The 19,005-nt window shown below is 39.0% G+C and overlaps 1 protein-coding gene across 6 annotated transcripts in view; it reads right to left on the reverse strand.

Annotated features, from left to right (window-relative positions):
- Window positions 1–19,005, reverse strand: part of LOC110840354 (elongation factor-like GTPase 1) — a 138,554-nt gene that overhangs the window by 79,968 nt on the left and 39,581 nt on the right. The gene's annotated exons all lie outside the window — the stretch shown is intronic.

The following is a 19,005-nucleotide window of genomic DNA, read 5'->3' on the forward strand; positions in this document are numbered from 1 at the left end:
AGGTAACAGGTGAAAATGTGTTTTTCCCATATCTCACAATATGAAGACACTCCGACTGACATACTCCGTAAAAAGCCCTTGACAGCTTTTCAATATGAATACGGACAGTCCTCAGAGCCGGCATGGACTTGGAAGATTAAATATTTCTGCCTTTGCACAGAATGGAACCCCAGTCATCCAACTCCTAGCCAGAGTCTGAATGTATCGTTCTATACCCACTCGTCAACAATGATGCCTCTGTCTCTTTGCCTTCATGACGTGATGCAATTACAGACGAATTTCTCTAATGTCACAAACAGTTCTATTAACAGCGTATTGATAATGACTATGTCCATCAAGTACTAAGGCCAGCTGTTATACAGCAATTAGCTGTAACTCACGACAAATATACTAACTAAATTAAGTAATTATTTGGGAATAGAATCAGAGCGACCAACATAATAACAGAAAACTCCCCATTCGAAATTATCCCGAACCGTTTCAATCCAGGTAATACACATTACCCCATGATAAATTTTAATATTATCATGCAACCTCATTGATCTTCAAGCTGACCACTTGCAAGAGATCACCGAATTAAAATTCTGCACTATACAGACAAAAAGTTTATAGATTTTAACATAATACTTCACATAATAAGCACTGAAACGATATTGGACTGTTCACAAGTCAATCAGTGTCACGCCGTTAAACGTATTTAAAAAGAAACAAAGTACTTTATTAATTCAGCCACATGAAATTAACACGATAAGATAAGCACAGAAAGTGTTTTGTAACAAAATCGTCTAAAGTGGCATAGAGTAGTTTTAGAAAATGGAAAACTGTTAAATCCCACAGACGAATCCTCAATTACACAAATTGGATTTTGATCCAACATACATCTTAATGTTTCATATCTGGAACATCGATGAGACAACAAATTTTAAAAGAATAATACCAAGAATTTCCTGAATGTTTCTCTTACTTTCATTAAGTTTTTTTTGTCATTTGAACATAATCTCATTTTGAAGAACAGTCAAATAATTTATATTAACCCTTGATATAAAGCTTTCACGGCGACGAAGTATAATTAATTCGGAAATGGAGAAAACAAAAGGTGTTTACTCCATTCAAACGCCCGAGAAGAATTCATTAAATTCATATTAATTCACTGAGCAGATTCCGATTTAGCGTTATGTTAATTTTTACGTTTAGTTTATCTGTATTTATTTACTTGTAGACTTATTCCTTCGTTAGACTACGACCACCGAGATGACAGAGGTAACACGCACCACTGAAACGTCGGTGAAACTATACTAGACTACACGGCGCAATAACCCGGAAGACAGCCATCTTAATGTTCGTAACGTTGTTAGAAGTCGTAAATTTAACTTATTTTGACGGCTCACTATCTTTGCGCACGGAATACAAAGTAAAACATATCTGCATTTGTGCCATGGTTCATATTCTTTACTTTCTAGCCTGCATTTATCACTCTGCTGATAACCGGTAAAGAAACAGGTTCACCTTCTTGAAAGTCCGGCCACATGGAAGCATGTGTTGTCATTCTCATTACTGTTCTATAGTAGACGTCACGAAATTGCATGCTTCAAAGCCACAGAAAAATCGTACAGCGCTGCAGCACGAACAACAGAGTCCAAGCGAGTGAAGACAGCTCAAAACTCGAAGCTTATTGTCAAACCTAGCAACGCTATACTGCTGACTTCGAGGGGAGGCGGGGGTTGGGGTGATGTCATTCCACGTCCTCGAAGCATGCGATTTGGTGACGGCTACTGTAAGCAATGGATCGCAGTAGAACGTCTCTGTGAAGTGTTAAAAAATGTAGCTGACAGAAAGTCGTCTGTGATATAAAAGAAAACCTTTCTGGGTTACCATAAAAAGAAACGAAACCAGACTGCAAGCTGTCCTGGTAGGTCTACTACCTCCAGTTCCGTCCAGAGACTGACTCACCGACCGCTATGAGAAAAGGGACTCGTGTCTTCTGTTTACGACTCTTAGTGTGAATCTTGCCATCTTATGAACGGCGTTCCAGGACTTCTGCCCCTTTGGGGGACCTTGTCTCCTGCTAGACGCAAAATCTTGTCGGCTGCCATTCGTTACTAGTAGTAATAATGTAATTAGGGATGAGTTTCAAATGGAACACACTGTATATGAGAAGTGATGATAATGGAAGAATGTTAAAAATATAAAATGAAGACCACGAACATTTTCTTGAATATATCATATCTTCAGAGAGGCCGAATCTATACCTCGAGAACAACATTCAGATACACTGGAGGTGATGGTGATTTGAACATGATGGCAGAAGACAGCAGGCAACACGCACCAAAGCTCATCGCGTGCACTTAACAATATTCGCCATCCGCCAACACAAGAGTTGGGAGGATACACTCAGTAACCGATATGCTGATTTCATTTGTGAACAGGTTACACAACGGAGCGGTCAGACGTGACCTGACACAGTGCACCCTACAGGTCCTGCTCAGCTGTATTATGTACCGGTCCAGTAAACGCACGGGGTCGAGCAAGCGGACGGAATGAAATGGAACAGGCAAAAACGCAGCGCGAACATTCAGCTATCGGCTTCATTCAGTCTGCCACTGCGTCGAAACAACTCTGACGTCGCCACTCAGAAAGCGTCCTGTCCCACTTTGTGAATTACTAAACATGCTGATCCCACGATGCGGTTCGCCTTTTGAATATTCAATGTCTTGGTTTCCTGGCTGTTACAATGCAGAAACACACACCTAGCCCCATATCGCCACTTCCCATGCATATCATCAAACTGCGTTAGTGGCGGAACAGCTTCTTTTCAAAAAGTCGGAAGGAATTTTGAGAATGATGGAAACTGCTTTGTTGACGACCAAGGAAGCAAGAAAAAATCCATGGCGCAGAGTAAAAATTGACAAACTAATAGTCGCTAAGATGGTCAAGAATTTCCCCTTATTTCAAATATTTAAAACCCTCTCAATGACGTGTAATAAAATAATGTAACCCACACACGAAACATAATGCACATTTTTTAATCTGTACATTTAAACGTTTAAGGCCAAATGCTAATTACACGTACCACCTGCTTTAACGTTCAATAACTCTGCAGTTTACGCACACGGTGCAATAACGATGGTTTCAGGACGATAAAGGAATAAAACTGCGAAAGAGCTCTGAAGGCTAACTTTAATAATAAAAATAAAAAAAATAAAAAATAAAAAAACACACACACACACACAGTATTTACAGAAGGAACGACCAATTACGTCTGTAACGGGGTTGCAAATTATTCGATAATTTCACGTTTGCCCCATGAATTAAGTTGAAAACTACAAAGCCACTTATAAGCATATGGTTAGCGTATAGGCTACTCACACATTTAATAAAGTCACAGCAACACACCCTACTCTGCAATGTTTGAACAGGTCAACGACTGTAAACCGTAAATGATATGCAGTTCAGCATCACGGTTTAAATGGAGTGGAATTCACGCCAATACATGACCCGAACCAGACACGATTCACGTACATGTAACCTGGAATCTCAACATACGACGTACCTACTCTATGTAAAGAGGCGGCTGTATCGCTACATAAGCCTAGATACAGGGAAATGGATGACGGAGGCAGAAACCACCTCTGATACGTCGGTAAACATCTACCACATTACACGGTGCAATATCCAAGATGACCAAAATTCCTTCGTGGTTAAATCACATGGCAGACTCGATCACCTGACGTCACGTCACACGAAGTCGAGTAAGAGAATGCTAAGAACCTTCCAGGAATCTGTTCCTTGTTGCAGGGAAGCCGGAAACCACACTGTCGCGGTCAAGAAACTTCACAGGGAAGTGAATTATTGCAAAATGCAAGTATTTTAGAGCATTCCGTTCCGTACGGCTATGTATCTGAAGTCGTTCTATGCTTCGCACCGCTTACTGACAACGCTAAGTCAATAACACGTATATCGAATTCGTTTGCGATGGCCTCTATTTTCTCACAGGTATCGATCTCCTCCGCACACTCAAACTCCATTACAGAATTTACACAGTGTGCATTCAGGATGCTAAGCGTTGCAAATCTACACAAACTAACCACAGCTACAAGCATACCAACATAATGGAGGAGAAATTTTACATCTACGACGCTTCGAAAGTTACTTCTATTCCCGAAACGTCGTGTGTATGAATTACTGCTCAGGAAATGGGTATAATAAATCAGGGTCACCCTGATGATGAAGGCAGTAAGCTCCTCTGAAACGATGGTCAATATCTACTAGATTACACGGTGTTACAGACCAGAACACAGCCATCTTCACAGACATCTCCGTGAGCAACTCAGATCTCACCTAGACACTCCTAGTTTTCATTCTTCTAATAGGGACCATGTTCGACAAATACATAACACATAAACACGGAGGCGCTGAACAGATGCATGTAACGGAGGGAAGCCAGTTCCCCAAAGAATGACACCAATAATAAAAATCCATCAAAATCTCTGTCCCATGAGAGTAATTTCGTTTTGCTACTGTTTTTCAGCTACTTATATTATGGCACATTTAGAGTGTTCCATTAAATGTTGTCAGATGGCCACGTTATTGATTTTAATTTCGCGACATGTTCGTACACATAGTTTATCTGCATTTATTTCAAAATGAATTCCTTTGCCAACCTTTCGAATGCCTTCTGCAGATAAATTGATACTGCAAGCGCAAGATTCGGTCATTAATTTCAATTTCTGTTGATTCGTTCGAATTTCAGTGGCGTCACATCCGACTAGCAACATATTGTACTACAACACCTCTAGAAAGAAATATGTAGCATTGGGCTGAGGAGAAAATATTAAGCCTTCGAGACGGAGGCAGCAAGCACCACTGAAACGTCGACAGGCGACACAGTGCAACATCCCACGAGAGTGTCAACCCCTTATTAAGTTTAATGTTTACGTAATTTTGGCAAACACGAATAGGTTCACGCTTTTCAAAACAACAAGACTGCAAATCGCCAAAAATTGGCTTACGTTCCAGTTATTTCTTACAATTCAGTTATGCCAAGCACAAAACCTGCGAGCATGACGCAGTAATTTCAGTCAATACGCGACACTTTACGTGCACTGCGTTGAATATTCAGTCGACTGTCAACTACTACAATACACGTCAGATATATTACACGAGAACTGATAACTCAAGTCACTACAATGACGAGGAGTTCGAGTCCCGCAGGGAAGGGTTTCTATTTTCACTGTTAACGTTCAGACCGACCCTGGGGTCTACTGAGCCTCTTGTCAAATTGGCACACTTATTCTTTCCTAGCGGGTAAAGGGACCGGAGCGTGAAGATAACCACTCACCATCATCTAAAGCCTAGGTTAAGAATGTGTGCCGTTCAGGGATGTCGTACCGTGTAGTCTGGAAGATGCTAACCGATGTTTCAGAGTAGCTTACTGCCTTCATCATCAGGTTGATGATTACAAGACCACAAGGGTACACGCCCCACAAGACAACCATCTTCGTATTCACCGTCGTCAGAAACTCAAAGCTTCATCTTTTTTTCCAACAATTCATAATCAATCACCATCTACATACGTCTCAATGTGAAGTGAGGACGTGAGAGACAGTGAAGGACGAGTAGGTATATGACTTGCTTTCCATGGTCCGTGGATCGACTCCAGATACATGTTATGCTTCAGTTACATCTAGTCCAATATCAGAATACAATCATGACATGGGATAGAACAGTTTCCTTTAATATTCCTGACAAGTGTAATTCATATTTCATATTTCCATCTAATCATGTTTCGTCGTTGAAGCAGGCTGAAGGACCAAAATAAAATAATTTTTTTTAAAAAAATAGATCTATCAGAAGAGTATTAACTGTGCAAACGAACAAGCATCGCTGTATCTGAGAAGATGGGTAGAAGGATGGTTCGGAGGACTTAAAAATAATGCGTAACGGATTTGAACCTGATATCACCAGTACTGTATTGTTGGCAAGTGCGTCCTTCCTGTTGGACACATTACATCAGTGAACGTTCCCCAACAGTCATTAGCGAAGAGGATAACACTCTCTTACGTGTCCAGTTTAAGATTGACGATTTTATCAGGCAGTTTTCCATGATGGAATTTTGTTGTGTGCCTGAATGGGATACGATGTTTTGTGGTTAAACTCTTCTCAGCAGAGAGAGAGAGAGAGAGAAAAAAACATAATGAAAACATTCCATTATAGTTTACAGCATGAAATTGACTTTCAGAAGGAGATATCAATATACAAAACCCTTTTACACTCCAGTCAAATCATTATGGAATCTAGCTAAACATTTCTTTCTCCACACGTTTTAATTTTTTGTGACAAATTTAAGTGAAGCCCGAAACTTAGAAGATACGTACGTTATCATACAAGGGAACGTGCAGGAATTATAATTAAAATAACTTATATATAAGCCCATAATCTTGTTTCGCAACAGGCAATGACCGAGTTTAAGAACATACGTTAACCTCTTCATATAGTTCTCCATGTGAAAATTACTGGAAGCATATGATGCAAGTTGTAAAATTTTATAATATCTATGTAATTCACAAGCTGAATTATATTTTGACCCAAAACATTCTTTTATAATAGTAGCATCCAAGAAATAGAGTAATGAATTTAAGAAGTATGCTAATTTATGACCTAATCCAAGCAATCAAATACATAATTTAAACTGAACTGGAGAACGAAATAAGTAAAGTATGCTTTTAACATAAACCTGGGGCATAAATAAAAAGTTTTAGCGCACAATAAAGCATATTTAATTACACTAAATAAATTGCGTAGTAGAAACTTAACATTTCGATTAAATATAAATCTTGCTAAAAATATATATATAACAGGAAACAAACTATATTCACCCAATTCCTACAACACCCCAACTAAAATACTGATTCATAAATGCTATTATAAAACAACAGCAACACAAATAAAATATCTATAATGGCTACGCTCTGGTTAAGGGCCACCTGCCGAAACAGCTCATATTAAGAATCATGTTTCTGCCCGATTTCATGTTTGCAGTACGGGACTTTGTACAGAAGCAATGTCAGCTAAGCGGCAGAAGTCTCTTTGGGGAGCCCTTGACAGTCGTGACAAACGTTCGTTGATCGTGTTCTGTTAAAGAGTTCTGACTACTCGGTAAATAAAAGAATAAAACATTTCATTAACTCATCACCGTCATTTTCAATTCTCATCCTCTTCGCCAACGCCACCACAACCATTTCAGAGGCCGTTGGCTTGTCCCTACGTCCTTGTGGTGTGTCGTACTTCCCAAGGAAGACCGGAGTGAAACGTGGATCCCATTCTAAATGCGTTCGTAGCGAATTTGCATACCTCACCAGCGATGTTCATTTATAGAAGAGAAAAACGGCAGCGAAACTATGAGTACCGCAGAGAGCACACAGTACAAAACCAGAAGACACTCCGCGCCTTTCATAAAACCCGAAAGATCATCACACTGTTCACAAGAGACTGCCACCGGTCCCTATCTTGCGCCAGACAAATCAAATCCACACGCCCAAAATCTATTTCCCCTAAAAACCATTTTAATATTATCCCTTATCTCCATTGATTTCTTCCGAATGGTGTCTTTCAAGATTTCTACTGAAAATTTTGTACACATTTCTCATCACATCACGCGCGCTACATACCTCGGCCATCTCCTCGATTCCCAGGCCTTGTGCAACATTTCGTAACACATCTTTTTTAAGGTGGGAGTTGTTTAAACGCCCACCCAACCCAAAAGTTGGAGGGCTACCCCTTGTCGGCTGTCTGCGGCTGCTTATTCAATATACATGCAGTCATCCTCCATATCTGAAGGCTTCCACCTCCATCCGCAACTTGAGGACGTGCCATTTCGTGGAGACAAAGGACAGACTTAAATATTCAAGAGACCAGAAAAAGTATCAAATACAGATCTTAATGAGACCTACAATTTTATGTCACGAACAAAATATTTGACTAATGAGCCATTCTTGAGAACAACGAAAAATTCAACTTTAATTACGATTCTACCAACATCATATTTGGATGAAATTCAAGAAGTAGCTTTGGAGTCAAAACGTTGACCGATGCACGCACTCACTTCTGCGTGCATCGAAACTTCAGAATGATAAAACTTGTATACATTCACCACATACTGCATCCACATTCCACGGCAAAATACGGAGTTGAGGCTAGACTGCAAACCAGGTGGACGAGAGCAAATGCCGAATGCACCAAGCCGCACCCAGCAATCTGCTAAGAATATTTATTTTAGTAATAACTTATTTAAAACTGAGTGGGTGATTTCCAAAGTTTGCTAACTCAAAAACAGGTAACTTTACAAGGAGCCCAAACAAAACGTGGGAACTTCATATATCGTAATCTGTAAGTAATCTGAAATTTTACAGTTACGTTTTCATGACTTAAGTAGGTAGGGCTACTGGAAAACTATTTTGTCCAATGAACGAGGAGAAAACAAAAAAAACGTGAATCGGTAAAGTTTCAATTTTTTTCTAGCAGGTTTCCGAAATCATTTGCTAATAGGCCTAAGTTTCGTAAATGTCAAATACCGAAACACATTTCGGTTCATCTCAACGGCCTGTTTCTGGAAGAAGAAGAAGAAGAAAAAAGAAGAAGAAGAAGAAGAGATCGCGGAATTTCTGAAGATTCTCTAAAGATTTTTTTAGAATAGTTAGATCTTAGATTCTAGTACGAATATACATAACATTAATATAATTCAGATTTAGCGTCAACCAGGCATTCTTTAAGTAGCGACATATATGTTCGTCTATGGTATCAGCGACACGATAATCTACTTATGTATTCGCCCAGTTCATAAATTCACCAGAACTCACAAATATCTGATTTAGTCCACTGTCATGCACACTCCTAATGTCATATGTCTGATTAATTTACAAATACATCCTTACTTAAGCCAAGTGTAATTAAAATGCATCAGAAAGAAGTATGGGCCTTCTTGAGTTTTGCTGGCATTTCGTATGTACAAAAGTATACATAAAGCTGATAAACAATTTCTGAATTACCTAGATGAATTAAGATAACTTACAGGTCTAAACTAGCTAATTAGGTTAAGCTAACCTGTCATTCGCACGACATACAGACTATGAGGTCGGTTTAGTGGCCAGCTTCACGCTCCGGCCTTTTTACCTTCCGAAGAAGGAGATCGAGTTAACGGCATTAATACTGTAGAAAAATTCAGCTACGAAATTTGAAATTTAAATTAAGGCTCGGTTACTAAACACTTAACGCTTCTTAACTCGCCAACGCATATCTCCCAGCGGACATCAAAATAAATCAAACGTTATGACTGCAATTTCTGCATAATTAAACACTAATATTAATGTCTGCATATTTCGTCTAGTAATCATAGATTCTCACTCATTCAGGTAAACACAGTGGTCACGATGCGTACAGTCTGCACATAAATCACATGTACTATATACCACACAAGGGCCCGACTTTGTCACGACAACTGATTTAGCTCTTGCACGAGTGCTTACGGCCTCTTAAAATGATTAACGGATCGAACATGGTGCGTGTACACTGTGCAAAGGATTACAAATGTCTGAAGACACAAAGCTGCTGCCCCGTACACAAACAAAAATTCCACAATACAAATATAACATGGGTTTCTGAATTCATGTCACATTACTCGTGTGGTTTTTCAATCAAATAAACAAGCAGACGCCAAGTTCTTATTATATCTCCTAGTCCCCACATGCCCAAAATTACAACGTACATACTTTGCGTACTATGAGTACGTACATCCTCAGCTCAGAAAACAATAACAAATTTGGCAAGACGTGGACCACTTGAAATATGAAACGAATATTTTTGATTTACGTTACTGTTGTTGCAGGTAATATAATCCATACCCTCACCGAGTTCCGTTACATTCCAGTATACGAGCAGGTACACAATGCCTTAACTAATGAAAGTCACGTTCGCCTGCTGCAAAATCTCCCATCCTCCGGAAGGCCACAGCAATAAGCTGATGTCTGCCACGTCGACATCAAGCCTCATTGTTCAAGTACCTGAAAATTCAATTTGCAGTTATACTGCATACAGTAAAAGTAAACTAACTTTCCTGAGCGGCGAAAATTTATGCCGACTGTTCGAGAAGAGTCAATTAGTGGCTGGAATCAATAAACATACGAGTTCTGTGGGACATTCAAATGCGCACTGATGCATAATTGCACATACAAACGATGAATACTATTGTTTGGCATAAAAATCAAACCATGTCAACAAAACACGAGGTAATGACTGCATTTGAACAGTGGATTAGCAAAACTTCTACCTGCACAGTACAGCACTGCAAAAACATGGGCAATTCAAAGAAACTTATTATTTTCCCAACTCGTTTCTTAAAATCTAAATAGCCGATTTAATTTTATCACTTACATACTTTGAACATCAACGTAACTCTGCTGAACTAACCTCGTAATTTCCTTGCAGATTAATATTGAAAGTTTCATCGACGTAGGAATCAGGTGCATTGTTCTACACGTACTGAGAGCAATTTCTGCGCTATTAATAGTGGAGACCTCGCCGTGGCCCTTGGTGCAGCATGGGGCAGTTGTACGTTCTTTACTAACGGTGGTTCCATCGCATCATTAAATAAAAAACAGCCTTAAATATTGGAGCTTCCGTATTTGTGAAGACGGAAATTCTCAGGGACAACGTCGCTGCGCAGATTTACCACTACGTGCTACAGCCACTGGAACTCCATGGTCCGTGTCCTGTACAGACCGCGATGTGACTTTTTTGTATATTGCGGTTGACTGCAAATCCGCAGGTTAGATTTCTTTCCCTCGATTCATTTCTTGCTCTCTTTCACAGGAAAGTAGCAAGAAGGATGAGGAAGAGGTCAGAGTCAAAGACCATCGTCAGGACGGTTCTGCCTAGGTGGTTGTTCCATTCGATGCCCTAAAAGTTTATAAAGTGGATTCTGTTTCCGAGTGAGAAACTGTACACCTGGGCCACTCTGAACATTTACTCAAATTATGAGCTGGTGTAAATCGAATTATATGCAAAAATTTCTTCGACGATCATTATCTGTGGTGCTGGTGCATTAACAAACACGATTACAACAGATTATAAAAGTTTGTGGCAATGGTTTAATAGCGGTATTACTAGATTTATTTTTTGTCCATAATCTAGTATTCTTAAGAGTGTATTTCGACATTAATATAAATAATTACCTAATACATTAACTAATCGCATGAAGCAAAATCCTCCTTCTGAAGTCGAGAGTTAAGCTAGATATAAGCGAGTCTCCATAGAATGGTCTCCATAATATTTGCCTAAGAGTACAAATTTTTGTGAATTAATTACGCAATTTCTTTCGCATCTTGTTTATTCCTGTTTCTTAAATCCAAATATTCCCATAACCCTGTTATACTACATTCAACATACTCTTGACACCGCCGATATACGATGTACATCTTTACTTTACTCTTCAAATGCTCGCTCTCGCGTTCATTCACATCTCCAACAAAGACAGAAGCCTACCTACCAACACAGAGACACGGATATGTAAATCAGAAGAGAAAACAGGGATAAATTTGTGTTACAAGACAGCTGGCGTTCATGATTACAATATTCATCGGTGTGTTAACATTCCAAAGTCAAAAGTGTCACAATGGAACAACTTTCATCTTCCAATTTATACATACACGGTGTATAATCTACGTGCTAAAAGAAGAATTTCACTGGCATGTTAAGTAGTAGCGCCAGATATCGACGACCTGGTTGGTCCATCTGCTTCAAGAAAAATATAATGGCGCTTTAAATAACCTAGAAGCATATTCAATCCTTGTGCCGCTTTATATACTGGCATACATTCACTGTATGTTACGACGGACCTGAAAAGGTCTATCCTAGTATGCACATATCTGGGTCAAAAACTACGCAAATCTAAAACACGTGAAATACTTTTTACTTATTTTAGATTTTTAAAATGTAATTTGTGTCAATAAGTCTGTGGGGTACCTTTTTATCCTTTCATTTCTTCATTAGCGTTTAACAAGTCACGTGCTGAAACAACTTCCTATACACGTGATTTCAATTATCTGCTACTTCCTAAGATCGACACAAGAAACTTCCTTCGTGGGTTGAGTTGATGTATGACAGTATTACTGCAGTTCCATCTATTCCATGTTTCCGCGAGCCGTTCAGTATTCCGGAGTCGACGATAACGTTGCTTATGTAGATGCTGACTTTGCAAGGTTACGTGCAAGGAAAATAATGACTGGCCACACTTCCAAAGCGCTCTACGAATAATCAAATGAAGTAGGCAGCACAAACTACAAGCTAATTAACCAAAAACTAACTACACTTTTCACATCGCAATCGCTACAACAAAAGGCTTAGCCTTCGGGAAATAAATAACATAAGAAATGTAAGCATTTGTCGAACTTATCGCAGTAACACTTCGGACACTCTGCTATTATTAGCATATTATTTTTTGAAATATGATGAAATGGATGGAAGTATGCATCTCAAAAATGCTACATTCTATGCAGCTCTGTAGCACTGTTTGTGGCCCCTCTTTTAAGTTCATGCAACATAGCAAAGCGGTACTTCCTGTAACTCTCTCTTCCTACTTAACTGGCAAACTACCTAAATTCATTTCATTCTCATTGAGAGGGACGGATCATGAGAAACAAATTAAACTCGTGCATGAAGCAGCATCTCAGATACGTAGCCTACAAACGACGTCCCTAAATGGAAACATCGTATTTGGCAAGAAACAAACCTACTCGAAGCACCCAGTTTTTGGCACATTTTTTTGAAGCCGAACGATAAACACAGAAATTTGTGTTAATGTTATACATATGCTACGGCTGTCATTTCTTCATCTTCATCTTTTATAATTTGTAGCTGTGATCTCTAAAGATTACTTGCACTTCTCGCGTTACACAAATTTACGGCAGCACGATCAATTACGAACCACTCTGTGAATACATCTAGAACATGGATGCCGTTCTGTTACGTGTGTCTGTTCGAACATACAGCTAAGTATTTAGATTTGAGGTTAATACACAGACTCGTATTGAAGATATGAACAGACGTCTAGATCACGTTTTCATGAACTACCTAAGGCGATTCGCTTAAGATTTAATAGGCTATAGTTGAAACTAGTGCACCGTTTCAATGATGTAATTACGAGGACTTCATTAAATCGACAAGGCCTACATAATTACATCACTGAGACACGTGAAACTAATTACATAATACTAATGGATAAACGGATAATTGAGAGAGAACGTTTATGACAGATATGTCAAAATAAACTTCCGATAAAGATGGCAGTGTAGGCTGGTAGGAGTTTACAAAAATTGCAGAGGTGCTTGCCGCCACCATCATCAGGGAGATGCCATGATGATGGAGGCAGCAAGCACCTCTAAAACGTCGTTAAACTACCAGACTACAGGGCGCAACAACCCAGGAGACAGCAAACTTCAGACAAATGGGAGGTTTTAGATTTTCCCCAAACATTCCTAAAATGGCAAACACTGCCATAAGAGATCCCTGCGTGAAGGAAAATAATGTGCAACTAGTATTTTCAACTGCCGACTTCTCCTGTCAAGTAATTTAAGACCATTACGCATATGGCAGTGATGTAAATATTAACACACATTAAATAAGCGAGGAATTCAAATTAAAAGAGTTAGTCTCACACATTATTTATCCTTGCTTACTTAGCTATTTGTCAGTTGTACTCACTTTACAAACCATATGGTTCTAAATGCATTAACAGATCCGCAAAACCGCTCGAAACATGCCTTCCCACGGATCACAAAATAATAATTACAATTATAAATTATGCACACGGTGTACGCTCAATCTATCGACAGCCGTACAATGGCTACTTCCTGCTTAAAATAATAATCTCATCCAAAAAATAAATTTATTTGAGGAATACAATGGCAATGAGACTAACGAAAGACGAGAGGCAGAACAATACCAAATTTGGAACTGAGGACGTCCTAAAGCCAAGTCATAGCTTTAGTGGCTCCTTCTCTAATAATAAAAGAAACTATGCTTGAGTCATGAAGTAATAAGTAATTTGAAGCATTTTATTCTAGCAAAGGCGGAAGTCACGGCTTACGAAATGGACAGATGGGAAGCAGGAGACAACGATAAGTACTCCATTACGGAACCTGTCTCTATCTTGCATAAACACATTCGACTCCCTGGATGCTTAGTTTACCCTAAGCCATTGTTCATCTGCGATTACATAAAATATAAGCAAAGAACAACACAGCCACGCCATCAAAATCAAGGAGAATAATAGCTGCGAGTTTCAGGTACGCATCTTAAAATTAGATTCCATATGCTTCACCTTGAACTCGATTGTATCCTTCATAATCCTTGCCTACTGAAAATTAGAGATCACATCTCATTTAAATCGTCTTAAAAAGATATAGGATAGAACATGTTCGCACGGTGCAGCAATTCTGACGAGTTCACATGCGAATCTTAATGTAAATTTGCCGTCATCGTCATCCCATTTCATATTAAGTTGGAATGTGTCAGCGAAGTTTAGAAAAAAATCACAATATAAAATCCAAAGAAAATTCATTCACCGTTTCTCAAGTTCTTACATGTGAGTAGGCACTTTGAAGATTTTAGTTGTGAACGCGCTCGAAGATCTTAAAGCTAATAGATGGGCATTCTGCTTAAGAAGTTTAGAATGAATCCATTTCAGGCTACTTCAAAACCAAAGGCATTTCTCAGTCACTAGAGTTTTCCAATCATACAATCCACATTAGCATTAAACCACCATGACAGTCTGAAATCTATAACTTTGTGTCTACTTTTGAACAAGATATTTTTTAACCTAATAAATACTTCGTACCCCTCAAAATGTACGAAGTCTTTAAAATAGGATAATTTTCTCGTAAACACTTCACCAACAATATTAATTAAAAACAACTAAATAACGAATGTCATCTGGCCTATGCAGGAAGGGACAAAGCTCAAGAAGTCCCCTCGGAATGCGTTGGCTATTCGTCGAATTTCATCAAGCGATCAACGAGACACTACAACGAAGCAAACTGTGCGCCATAATCTGCTTCTATAACCTGGGCTGCGGTCATCATCATTCGTAGTTCATACAGTTGACCACCAACCTTGAAGGTAATCCTATAAAGTGCACACTTTCCTCAAATGTCGTTACTTCCTCATAAAAAAAAGGACAAGAAAGTGACTTGCGTGATTTCAGGCGTTAAATCTGTACGTTCCGCTGTCTGATTCATTTCCTCACAGGGCGTGATTAAACACAAGCCAGAAACGTCACCGTGGAATCAGTCATTTCAGACTACGAACCATACGAACTGCATGTACCCCACCCAGCAACCTCACGTCGTCTTCCGCTGTTCTGGGGACAACTCTCGCTCTCGGGGTGACGTCACTCTCCTGACCACAGCGCATCAACCTCAAGCGAGCTCCATTCACGACACAGAACTACCACCGTGTGATTTCGTTACGAAGTTCAATGAAACGATACAGGATGCGACATGAAGATGGCTGTCATGTGGGACATAGCACCCTGCAATCTCGTTGATAGTGACCGACGTTTCTGAGGAGCTCATTGCCTTCATCAACATCACCCAGATGATGGAGGCAAGAAGGTCCTCTGGGGTGGAGTTCAGTAGTGAACGTACTGCCTAGAGACGGTCTGCACGCAGAAAAACGAAACAATACACAGTACCTCTCACACACTCGACATGACTGCGAAGCCGTCTCGAAGGACGAAACATGAGAATTGAAAGTACGAGAATTCTAAGCTTGCGTATTCAGGAGAATCTGTAGGTATGCTTAAAACGCAAAGTTAAATACACGAGAAATATGATCACACAGCATCCGCCTAGCATTTATCACGATAAATACTACATGGGAGTTATAATGGGCTAGTAAATTAGTAGCCTAAGTAAAAAAAAACCACATGAATTCTGAAGTTAAACGTCGTGAAAAGAAGCCACATGTATAGCTAAAATGTAGGTGATACATTTTGTAAAATGGATGCTAACGATGGTTGCTTTAAATCAGCAAATTACATAGAGATACATTTCTGGGGAATACTTGTCACAATTGTGGATTAAATATCTATTTAACACGGAGAATAATACAAATTATTTTGAGGAAACTGACAATTTAACACTTCTGTGTTTTGATAATATTAATATGAAACCTGAAATATAAGTATTCGATCGGGGAAAGAACATCAGGCTCAAATTGATTAAAACCAATATCATATGTATGTAGCAAAGTATCATTATGACATGAAACATTAGTCGTCACTCCTTAGAACAATACACCCTTTAAAAAAGAAGCTCGCCTAAACAATATTTAATGATTCAGTCTGTACCGCAAAGAAAACACCACCATTACAAAGATCATCTTGTTAGGGCTGTTTAAGGAAATAATCCCTGTTTAGAGTGAGATCGTATGAAAATACAAAGTGAAGTGTTAGTGACTGCTGAAGTGAGTGGGACATATAGTAACAACTGGGATTTAAAAAGTTAAGTACGACGTTAAATCAGCAAAAGCTACGTTATGTATAGGATAGCGATGTTCATTGCTTGTATAAACACAGTACTCCAAGAACATTTCCTCATTCTAAAATATTCTCAGGAAGATGAAAAAGGAGCTTTGCAGAAGAAATGTGTTCTGTCTATGTTATCTTAAGTAAATCACTTAAGTACCCTGGACAGAGCTGTTGACACAGAGGACGCGCCAGGAGTCTGAGCAAGAACTGAAAAAGATTAGCAGAATTACATGACCAAATCTGGATGCGTACTTAAATCATGTTTGCCATTAGTTGGCAGAAACCCACAGATGTTTTCATATACAAACAGGAGCATGATCAATTAATTTTCTGCAGAACTACAAGTGGAAATGAAAAAAGTCTGATATAACTTTCGTACCAGATCGCAATGAATATAAATTTCGAAGTTACAGTCTCAATGAGGAACTTACACAAAATCCAATCCCCATCTACTCCAACAAGATTCTCCGAAGACCTAAAACAGCGTTCCTGACGTAATTAAACTTACTTTGGTTTTAAAACCTGTGCTGTTATTTTAAAGACTATTGTAATGTTAAAATCTGTTTACAAGTTATTAAGAAGAACAGTTCTGCTCTAGTAGCTATCTGAGGTTCTCACGGTGGTGAAGACGTCGATGTTGTTTTTTTGGTTTGTGACACTTTGCGGACTTGTAGTCAGATACCGTTTCGGATGAATATACTGCGTCTACCTTCAGGCTTGAAGACGGAGACAATGTGTTCCTCCAAAACTTCGGTATCTATGAAAAAGTTCGCACGGAATTCCAACCCAGAAGACCAAAATCGACATCTGCTCTAGATGTTTGATACTAACTCCAGTTTTATAATTTTGCACAATAAGATTAAATGTTGATTAATACTAGATTATGTAAACCTTTAAAGTAAACTTCGCGCATTTTCATGTTCAAAGAAGTGACTTCATCGTCAAATGCGAGTTTGGTATGCGAGCAATATTCAACAAGAAAGAAAAACTTCTACACACATACATGCATTCCATTACCCTAGATCTACCTATGCAATTAGCAAGGACTAGCTGAACATACTTTCTACAGTAATAAATTTGTTGGATATTACTCATCGTCCTAGTTTTAATTAAAAACGACGTCTCGGAGACGGTGACTAGCTCTGTAATTTAAGAATTTACCAGAGGACACAGCAATTTTAATTAAAATTAGGGCAATGGATAATGTTCAAAAGCTTCATATTGTAATAATACACCATCGTCAGAAACCTACAGATTTAGACTCCTTTCTAGCCCAATTTTTAAAGCTGTGAGCCCAAACTGTGACGATGGACTGACCTTGAAACACACAGATCACTGAAAGTAATGTGTAACCTGCCTTTGTCCCATCCTCCATTCCACCGCTGTCACAAAAATATGTAATGTCCGAATGAATTGTAGAATTATAGCGGACTGAAGGGCTCAGTGGGTGGGGTCACAGACATCGTTCCGCGTTCGTGACTGCAGATTACACGAAGAAAGGTAATTTCTTCTCCAAGCAAATGGATATAGTTGTTAGAGAACGGAAGAAGATTAAATGTGCATGCGGGTTAAGAAGATCGGCAATGCTGTTTTACGGGTAAGAAACAACGGTATTGTACAAGGAAACCAACACTCTCTTACTGCGTTCTTATTACTAAAGACATTTATTAACTGCAACACATCATAGAAAGAGATTACCAGGCAACTGATGCGATATCACGACCTGTGAACGTGGTTACGAAACTGCACAATCTTCAACTTGTGAATACTTGTACTATTAGAACAGAACAAAATTCTACGTTCATGTTTTAGCTCATTCTCTTATACACAAGAAATCCTGAGTGTGAAAATGGCAGTATTCTGGGCTGTAGTGCCGTGTAGTCTGGTAGACGTTTCAGAAGAATTATTCTGTCTCCACCATCAAGGTCCTGCTCATCATAATAGAAGCAGACTATCTGAAAACAAACTTTTATCAGACTATAAGGCGCAACAACCCAGAAGACTGGCATCGGAATAACCGATGCAGTGATAACCTCAAATCTCGTTTGAAATAGTAATTTACACTAATGGTAAAGGCACAGTGATATTGATACGAAGGGGTGTGATTTATTTAGTATCTTTCCTCATAAATAGTAAATGCTGCATTTCAGAACAAATTATTAATTATTTCAAAATAGCTTAAACTAGCACACAACTATAACAACCATCTCTGACCATTGTATCAGAAGAAAAGTGTTAAGTTATGAATTACGAGTTTTATAGTTCCCTTTATAAAACGGGTTAGACATTCATTAAACTGCTCTATTCTGATAACCCTACAGGAACAGTTTAGTTTCGAAATATATTGTTTTGAGGTTCAGGCAATGACCCACCAACAGAACAGCGCGACGACGGATAGCGCAAACAGCGATGGGACCGGTTGATCT

The sequence above is a fragment of the Zootermopsis nevadensis genome, unplaced genomic scaffold (assembly GCF_977971745.1).
Source record: "Zootermopsis nevadensis isolate Lab colony 2312 unplaced genomic scaffold, Znev_1.0 Znev_ptg000008l, whole genome shotgun sequence".
Lineage (NCBI taxonomy): Eukaryota > Metazoa > Arthropoda > Insecta > Blattodea > Termopsidae > Zootermopsis > Zootermopsis nevadensis.